We start from the raw sequence: 10037 nt of genomic DNA, 5'->3' as shown, positions 1-10037 counted from the left end.
ACTCTATTTGACCAATTTCTACAATTAGACCACCAAACCACGAAGCCTGGTAGAGGCTACATTGCTTACACATTTGTGTTGGATGGTCGTAGATTTACAACTTACCACTATCTATTTTCAGATACCCGACAAAGAAAACCTACCAAACACCACCAACTTGAAACGTAATGTCTGTTAATTACCTTTTGCTAGGTTTACAGCTTCCATTTCTGACATGATTACTCATGTCAATGTTTGCAACGAACGGCTCGTTGCAGGTAGCACAGCGGACGGTGCAGTGACTGGGATGCTTACGGCGGATGTGACGTCGGATTTGACGTGCGGCATAGCTTTTACTGCAGATGCAACAGAACGTTTGCTGGTGCTTGTCAGAGACATGCACTATCCTGTTGTGTTTTACCACCTCCTCAAGTGTACCACTCAAGGTGCAAGAGGGGCACGAGTATCCCGCCATAGTCCTCCTTATCTGCAGAACGGCAATCAATGGACGCCATCATAAAGCACTTGGCATTGGTATATGGTTATGATCAAACTGATAACACAATGAAATTGATTCTATTAGCTCATGTATAATATTTTTGTGTTTTGTGATTTATTGCGGTACTGATAACTCGGTCTATATATACTAAGCTTATTACATGTCTACTTCACATCAGTCAATGAAATTGTTCAACAGTGAATGCGCTGAGTTTGGCAGAATGCCAACAACTTACTCTCTAAGTTGAGGTTCGGCTCCAGCTGTTCGTTGACGTGTTTTTACCGGGCTTTCTAATCTGTACATTTTTCGTGATGTTTAGCCATGAGACATGAAGAAAACTGCACAAAATAGAAAGCCCAATAAAATGTTTAAAACATGTAAAAAGGAACTGTACAACAGCCGGAGCTGAACCTCTGCTTGGACAGTGCCAACACCTGTCGTGTTTTGTAGTCAACATGACCCTTCGGATGACCCCGCGAGCAACAGCCACTCATTGGCGCGTAACATAAACAACCAACTGCTAGGATTGCAATATACAATAATAAGAAATAAACATCGGCTCAGACAACAAAAGGGACTACTTTAAAACGTTGGCGTTCAACAGAAACAATGGGCGTAACACCGTTAATAGGCAACAGTGTACCACTGGCCATATATCACTGTCTGTAAAAATACAAAGGTCTGTGTTCGTTCCTTTTGAATCTACGTTGAGCAAGACCAAAACCCTTTCGAGGCAACCTTGAACTCGGTCTTAGCTTTCGTTAGAAATATCGTTACGTCAAGACACACTAGCAGAGTGATATTCCTTTCATGAAGAAAGCATTCTTGGATCATCGAACGGTGGCGCCATTACTACTGTAACATTACAAATAAAATGGCCCGCCCCGAATTAAAGAACTTCCTGGTAATAGTTTTCAGCATAGGCATATGGTGAGGCACATGAAAGCCGACGTTTTGGGGGAAGGCAGTGGCACAAGAGGCTACAAGGATTAATCGCTGTGTAATCAGTTGTGTCTAATTCTATAATATGAGCTAAACGGCCGATGTGGCTATTTCAATCCCATGCAACTGGCAGTAGCAGTTACAATGGCATACTTTCGCAGCATCATTTCTGAAGTCATGAAGTAATTAAGCAACCGCACGGAAAACGGTATGTGAACAACAGCATCTGTCAGTCTTACCTGTTGAAACCTTCAGTCTGCGATCCAGAAAACCGTTACAAACCGCGTCTACCTTCACGTCGTTTCCTGCTGGGGCGGTGTTCTAACGGTATATGTATCAAGCCGCCGCCTGGAAAGTCCCAGGTACGTTATTCCTGGCTTCGAGAACCTTCTCATGATTGCACAAGTCGCGTCCCGGGAGAGGTGGGAACCCCCGCAGGTTAAGTTACGGTACGTGCATTTTGAACAGGTAGCTACAGGGGAATCCCCATGACGTCATCGCCCAGGTAACCAACCGACTTACCCATGATTCACAGCGTCAGAGAAAGACGGAAATCCCCGTGGGCTGAGCTTTGCTTACAGCCGTCTAGCGTGTTACAAAACCAGGGGGGTTTCCTGGCAAAACAAGCCCTTCTGTAGCAGAAATATACCAACATATTTTACCAGTCAACTATTATCCGCCACAAATTGGTGTAATATATACCTAAACAAGCGGAGCCATTCATACATACACACATGTACATAACGCAATATCCATTAAAACCCTCGTCCTGCTTAGCCCGTATACTAAAAGTCTACTAGTATGCAGGTTACACATATATGATACCTGTATGTGAGTCTAGTATCTTTACGGGTTTGGGGCATTTCTCACATAAATGTCATTGTGACATACTACAACCAACCGCATCTACTGGGGGGCAATGACCCTAATTGACGCAGGCGCAGAAGGCCCCAAACGAGTCCAGTATTTTAGCCTATTTTCGACTTTTAGCAGGAAAATGTAAGTAACATTTCATATTAGCGAGACAGTGTAGGTTGCAGATGTTCAGATTCGGCCAAAAAACTAGGTTTTGGTCCATCTTTTTGGCCTGTGCTGACCCCTATTTTGAAGTGCTGAGTCCCAAAAATGACGTCATAAAAAGCAAGATGCCGACAAGGTTTGACCGCTGGAATAGTTGCGCTGGCCAGAAAGTTTCAAGATTAGACTTTTGGACACTTAAGATAGCGAGCTGCTGTGTGGGGTGAGTTCTTATGACCTGGAATGTTCACGGATGAGATTATGACACCCTGAACTTGCTAATTTTAACATTATCGCCTATGGCTACGGCCGCGTGGCGCGTTGGTACACCCGATCTCTCGATCTCGGAAGTTAAGCAACGCGACGGTCCGGACAGTGCTTGGATGGGGGACCAACCAAGGACGTCCGGATTGCTGCAGCCTCACGAAGTTTTCCACGAAATCGTCTTCCGGGAGGGACGTAAAACGGGGGTCCCGTGCTCGAGGAGTACCTACTGGCTGGCAAAATACACCAAATGATTATTATTATGATTATTATTATTATGTAGATTTGTATTAGTGGTAACTGATCTGTGGGGTAAATCTGCAGCAGCACAGAATAGGTCAAGTTTTACTGATCTTATTTATAATCCAGCTTAGGAGGGTTAGATTAGAAAGCATTCTCAGCAAGCCAAGGGTTTTGATAGTTAAGTTTATTGTAAAGTTTTGCCCGTGGGCTAATGCAGGTAACATGAGAGATTCAAACAATGTAAAAACAATATCACAAGTGTCTACTTTAGTCTAAAACTAGTAAAAGCTAACTCTAGATCCTTGGTAATTGGTTAACATAACAGGAGACCCGACACTGGGGGCATGTGATTAATAATTTATTCAATAGACATTCATTGCACAGCAATAAATGCTCACTACAACAGCAATCAATATTCGCCCTTGTGTAAATTCCTATTTAAAGAAAAATGGGAAGACTATGGAAATATGATATGAAATGCTCTTTATAACCAGGCGGTCGTTTAGTAACGTGTAAAAAAAGATTCCATTGTCGCCCTTGAATACGTTAAAATAACGTTTAGACATCTAGGTAAAAAGGTACAAAAGATAACAGTTACTAAAGCAATTTGATAGAGTTGTCTTTTCTATTACATTTCGAATCAATGTCATCGCAGCTGCTTGGCGATGCTGTACAAAACGTTATCATATTACAATGTAAGTCCATGTTCCCAGAGTTTTCACATAGCGCTGACAGGCCGCATGTGGTCCGGATGGGTCTTTCTGATGTGCCGCCGCAGTTTTCTGGAAAGAAGCAATAGACCAAGTCAAGTATCCTTAAATGAAAGGATACTAGTAGATGGAAACATTGTTATTTAACACATCTATATTGTAAGCTCACCTGTACTTATCAGACAGGTAACACACCTGTAAACTCACATATACTACACACAAGTATAACTCACCTGCATGTACTGGGTTTGTCTCACCTGTACTGTACCTACACAGGTACCACACTTGTAACCTTACCTGTCCTGTAACCTCCCCATACAGATGAAACACCTACTGCAGGGTTTGTAAGGTAACACACCTGTACTGCACAGTAACACACCTGTAAGCTCACCTGTATTGTATCCTGCCCAGACAGATGAAACACCTGCTGTAGCTGCTGGGTTTGTAAGGTAACACACCTGGAACCTCACCTGTACTGTACACAGGTAACACACCTGTACTGTACACAGGTAACACACCTGTAAGCTCACCTGTACGGTACACAGGTAAATCACCTGTAAGCTCACCTGTACTGTACACAGGTAACACACCTGTACACTACACAGGTATAACTCACCTGTACTGAATCCTCACCAGACAGATGAAACACCTGCTGTAGCTGCTCGGTTTGTATGATAACTCATCCGTACTGTACACAGGTAACACACCTGTACCTGTACACCTGCAATCTTACCTGTACTGTATCCAGCCCAGACAGATGAAACACCTGCTGTAGCTGCTGGGTTTGTAAGGTAACACACCTGGAACATCACCTGTACTGTATAAGACACCTGTGTTCTCACACCTGTACACTACACAGGTATAACTCACCTGTACTGTATCCTGCCCAGACAGATGAAGCACCTGCTGTAGCTGCTGGGTTTGTCCGGGTCCGGCGGCGCATGTGTCCCATGATGCTCCAGGGCCTGACCCAGAGTGAGGCTGACGTGGTGACAGTAGCAACAGGTGTAGCCCGACATTCGCATGGAGCTGATTCGGACAACAAAACATTGACATTTACAATGACATTGAAATCATTCTCGATCCGTTTTAACATTAAAACATTTAACATTAAAAAAAAAAGATCCCGTGGAAATGGGTTTTTAGATTAGTTTATGCTGTGACTATATGCCCGAAACTAAGAATTTTTCAATATAAAATGTTGCACAGATTGTTAGCCACAAAGAAAATGTTACACATCTGGAAAATTCTAAATAGCCCGAACTGTGCACATTGTGAGGAAGTAGAGACCATTAGACACTTATTCTGGGACTGCCCTACAGTTGTTACTTTTTGGACAGATTTAGAAATATGGTTTAAAACAACAGTAAATAAAACCTTACATCTGGACTTTCAGACAGTTATTTTAGGTGACATATCTGAAAATTGTAATGTAATCGAGAATTTGTTAATTCTAGTGGCCAAACATTATATTTTCATACAGAGAGACAAAAAACTAGTTGTAAATCATTACATTTCGTATGTAAAGAGATATTACAAGACAGAATATATGATAGCAGAGAGAAGGAACAAATTAGATATCCATTTTAGTAAATGGGAGTCTTTCCCATTTAACCTTGCTAATTAATTGGTCCATTGTTATCTTCCATTGGCATTGTTCTACTTTCTTCTCCACTTGTCCATATTACCTGTCATGTAGTATCCATCTTCGTTGTTATCCTTAACTATGTTCAGATGATTGAATACCAGTTGTTGTAAATGTTTTTTCACTGTAGCTTTCTTTCGTTTATTTCCACCTTTATGATATATTATTTTGGATCCGTGGTCTGTGTTTTGTACTTTTCTTTCAACTTTTGTAATTTCTTTTGATTTCTGTAAATCTGTGCTTTTCTGTGAAATGCAATAAAAAAAAAATTAAAAAAAAAAAAATCTAGCAACTGTTAGTCACTTTGGATCGACAAGCTAGAAATATTATTCTAGCATTACAAAAGATATTAACCCCGTTAGTCACTTTGAATTAAAACATACAGAATGAAGATCAAAACAAAATGTTCAACTTCATATAATATGGATAATTAATACAAGTCATGATTTCATAACTATATGTCAAAGTATGGGACAAAGACATTTTTACAATCAACTGTGTATAACATACGGTTGTACATCCAATGACAAGCAAAATTTTGGAAACAATAAAATACCCCTTCCCTTTCAATGGACATCAATAAATATTGATAAAAGAGAACGACAAGGGTAAGATGCTGAAGCGACAGCACACTGTGATAATATTTGTCTTGTCCTGCTCGGTCTATTTGACGTTTCTGTTTTTAGTTACAAGCGACAGTACATGTTTGCGGTCACTTCCTGCAGCAGTACCTGCTATACAAACCACGGTCTGGAGCTGAATAGGAGCATGTTGTCCAGACAGTAGGTCGAGGTTATGTTTGATTTGCACAATCTAAATTGGGTCATACAAGAAAAACTCTGTCCAATTATAGGATAAGAGGCTGGAGTGACGTTTTTTGTTGACCTCGACAACTGTTCTTGGTAAAGACGCTTCGGTTTATTTGTATTTATTGTTTGTTGTCCTCTGGTTGTCTTACTGAATGTAACACGTTTCGTTTTTGTTATTTATGTAGTGGCCCCCCTTGGAAATTACTTCAAACAAGTTGAAGGGGCTACCCACATGTTTGAGATGAATAGATTAAATAAAAAAATAAAGAGTTCGTTTGTTTGTTGGACTCGAGAGGTGACAATTGCACTTGCAGTTAGATTTTCATGAAGTCAAAAACTGCTGCTTGGTTTGTTCTTACACAAACACATACATATACATTGTATGGTGACCAGCCCCTTCAGCTCTGTCCTACCACTTGCTACATAATGAAGTCACAGGGTGTCTGCTACTTCGCCAGTAACCATGGTGACAGCCGTCTAGTTCAGTCGGTAATTGACTTAATTAGTTTGGAGAAGGGAAAGAAGAAGAGGAATAAAACAATATGTTTCCCTTTTGTGGGGGTCAGCATGATAATCAGAACACTGTGTGCTTCATGTTTTCCTGAGTATTTTTATCCCAAAATTTTAGTTCTTCTTTTTTTTTCTTTGCCAAGTGTTAGGCCACTCCTTTGAATCGGCCCAAATATAGTAACACTAGTACTACTAGTATATCTTTATATGACTGGTTTACAGAGCAAACAAATTACGGTAGTGAAAGCGCTCTCTGTGTTTGTCCCAATTTAAAAAGAAAACTTATTCTATCTATGTCTAACTTTGATCTTTCTATTCTTTTGTTGGTCAAATGTTAGGCCACACCTTTGAATCGGCCCACATACAGTAACACCATATCTTTATATGACTGGTTTACAGAGCAAACATATTAAGGCAGTGGAAGCGGTCTCGGTTCTTTAGACCGGACAGAATCGGGCCAGTCGTCTCGCTACCTGATCGTGAATCCCCGCGTTTGGACAGCCCGGCATTCAGAGGCAAGTGCGTGGATGTCTAAAAACACTCGCCTGTCGTCTGAATGAGGAGCTGACGATCCTCAAACAAGTGTCATAGAGCGGCATTACAAATAGTTCACAAACATGGCGACCGTATGTGGTTACATTATTGTCCTTTCTACGTCGTTAGCACCTATTTAAAAACCATTAGGTGGAGTCCTAAAGAGCATTGCGACATTCATGTATTCTACATGCATGTATTCTTGCTAGCACGCTGGGAAAGATTCGCCATAGGATGTCTAAGACACTCCGCTGTCACGTCGTCTGAATAAAAAAGTTGACGATCCTCAAACAAGTGTCCATAGTCGGTCGGGCATTACAAAAAGTTCCCAAACATGGCGACCGTACGTGGTTACTTTATTGTCCTTTCTACGTCGTTAGCACCTATCTAAAAACCATTAGGACGAGTACTAAATAACATAGCGGCCTTCACATACATGTACTTACTCCTGCAAGTTTGATGAGTCCACGTGTTGTACGGAGAAGATTTGCCCCGGGAGTTTGGTCACAAAAGTTACACAAAGGTTTTCTAATGTTCTAAGTCAAAAAGCAAATCAACAAGGAAGCTTAATGCACTATTATCAAGACATATGGAATTATATTAACAAAATACAGACCATACGTATTTCTCCCGCAATGTATAACATTACAACAAGACAATATGATCTAAATCTAAACAAAAAGGTCAATCCCAGAGATTTAAGAAACCCGGCAAGGCGGCACATGAAAGCACACACCTGAGCGACATACCTGGGTTGCTTGGGTACCGCACGACTTGGGAAACATCTTCCCTAGCAACCATTCTCGCGCCATACGGAAGACACAAATATCTTGAGGTAGCATTACACGTGCTTGTGTGCAAAATACAATTTGGTTCTACATTTTTAAGTTCGGTCACGTATGCAGAAAAGCCCGAACAACATACGTCCTTATGGGGAACCCCACGCGTAGAGTACCCTTGGTGACCAAAGAACGCAAACCTCTTATGTAGGCTGTACGGTGTACGAACAAATTCGGTACTTCCTAACTCGTAAAAAGCAATTTTACTTTCTAGGGTTTCAATTTGTCTTCTTAACTTAACGTCAATCAATTTTGTAGAAATAATTCTATCTCAAACTGCATACGTCTTAGAAATTGTATTTGAAGTTTAGTCACGATACTTTAGCTTCGGTTGAACATTGAAAGGAGTTGTTAATACTCCCTCACTTCAATGGCTGTTAACACTCTCTCAGTTCTAATCTGTTACGTTGTAGTTAACTTTTAAAGGTTCTATACAGGCTACAATCACAATTCATCTAGATCTCGTGAAGAGATTTCAGGAGCCTTTTCAGGAAACTATTTCTAAACCGCTCAAGAACAAAGCAACTTGCGTGGGCGCACAAAAACGGCTGTTCTTACTCGCTATTCTTCGTCGGGAGCTAGAAATGGCCGCGATTTCTTGAGCGTAGGTAAAAATACGTAATCGAGATCACAACTAGCTTGCGACAAAAACCTCTGCTTGGAGAATGTGTTCTCACAGGAACACAGACCATAATCTTCTTGAGTTTTTTTTTTCTGATAGCATATCAGCTCTTACATATATTGAACGCTACTACAAATGTAGGCACAGTCACAAGAAAACGAGTACAGTAGATCTGATGTGGTATTGTACATTTGCTATTCCCAATTGTTCTGTATCCAACCCAGTATCATTTATCAACTCGATAAAAATGTGTAATTGTAATAAAGAGAGACAGGTGGTTAAACTGAAGGCAACCACCTGCACGGCCCCCGTTCATGATATTCGTTCTACGATATGGCGGCATACGTAGGATGTTCTAGCGACTGTCGTGGCTATATGTCGTTATTTTTTGACGTAGCAAAGCCAGTCCCCTTGTAATTGTAACGTTGCTTACCCAGTTGCTTAAAGTAAGTTCTGGCATAAACTGGTTGAAAATCGTAGCAAAAAATAGCCTACGACAATTAATAGCGTCCGTGCCTTAGGGCCAGGTGACATACATGTGAAATCGTGCGATCGCACACTGATGATAGCATTCTTGGTATAGCAATGCATATTTCTTGCTAATTAAATTTCAGCCGTTTTGTTAAAAAAAAAGGTGCCTTACATCCAGACATCCAAGTTGGTGGTTGGCTGTATCAAAGCTTGCTTGAAAATAATGCGATATAAAAACCGTATGGCGACGAAATATGTCCACACCCTTCACAAAAGCAGAATATATAGTACTACTCACCTTTCTGAATTATCCGACACACCTAACATGAATCCCTCTAACAAAGAAAGTGACGAAGTTCTGCCGGCGCACGTCCTACTCTATTATTCAACGTCGTTGTTAGGTTTTTTTTAACCTCCTTGGGCCGAGCAAAGTACGAGCACTTGAGGTTTGACCGAGAACACAAGTCCACAGACATGTGCACCACACGGAGCACACCCCCAGGTTATCGCCTTGTCTCTACGCTAAGACTGACGGGTCATGTCACGAACGTTTCACGGCGTGCCACAGCTCTGTGTTGACTCTAGGTCGGGGCTAATTGACGACTCGAGTGAAAAAGTATCATTTAAACGTGGCGAGCGGAGTTATCTTTAGCTCAGGGTAAACCGCTGCTTGGTCGAACCTTTTGTGTACTGCGGTGGGCTAGAGCAAGTTAAGCCTTTGTTTTGCTCTGTTGTACGTGACTTAATACACATGTATACACATAGAAAAAGTAGATGTTCAGGGGCAAAATCGAGACGTATTCTGACTGGACAGGACATCTGACCGCTTTTTAAGGCCCAAATAGGCTGGCTGTAAGAAAATGGGGGCAAATCATAAGACATAAGGTCTTCGCATCCAACCTCCGCTTGGAAAGAAAGACGTTTGTCTTAGAATATATGAAAGCTTAACAATA

The sequence above is a fragment of the Branchiostoma floridae genome, chromosome 8 (assembly GCF_000003815.2).
Source record: "Branchiostoma floridae strain S238N-H82 chromosome 8, Bfl_VNyyK, whole genome shotgun sequence".
Classification (NCBI taxonomy): Eukaryota; Metazoa; Chordata; class Leptocardii; order Amphioxiformes; family Branchiostomatidae; genus Branchiostoma; species Branchiostoma floridae.
This window is presented reverse-complemented; position numbering follows the sequence as displayed.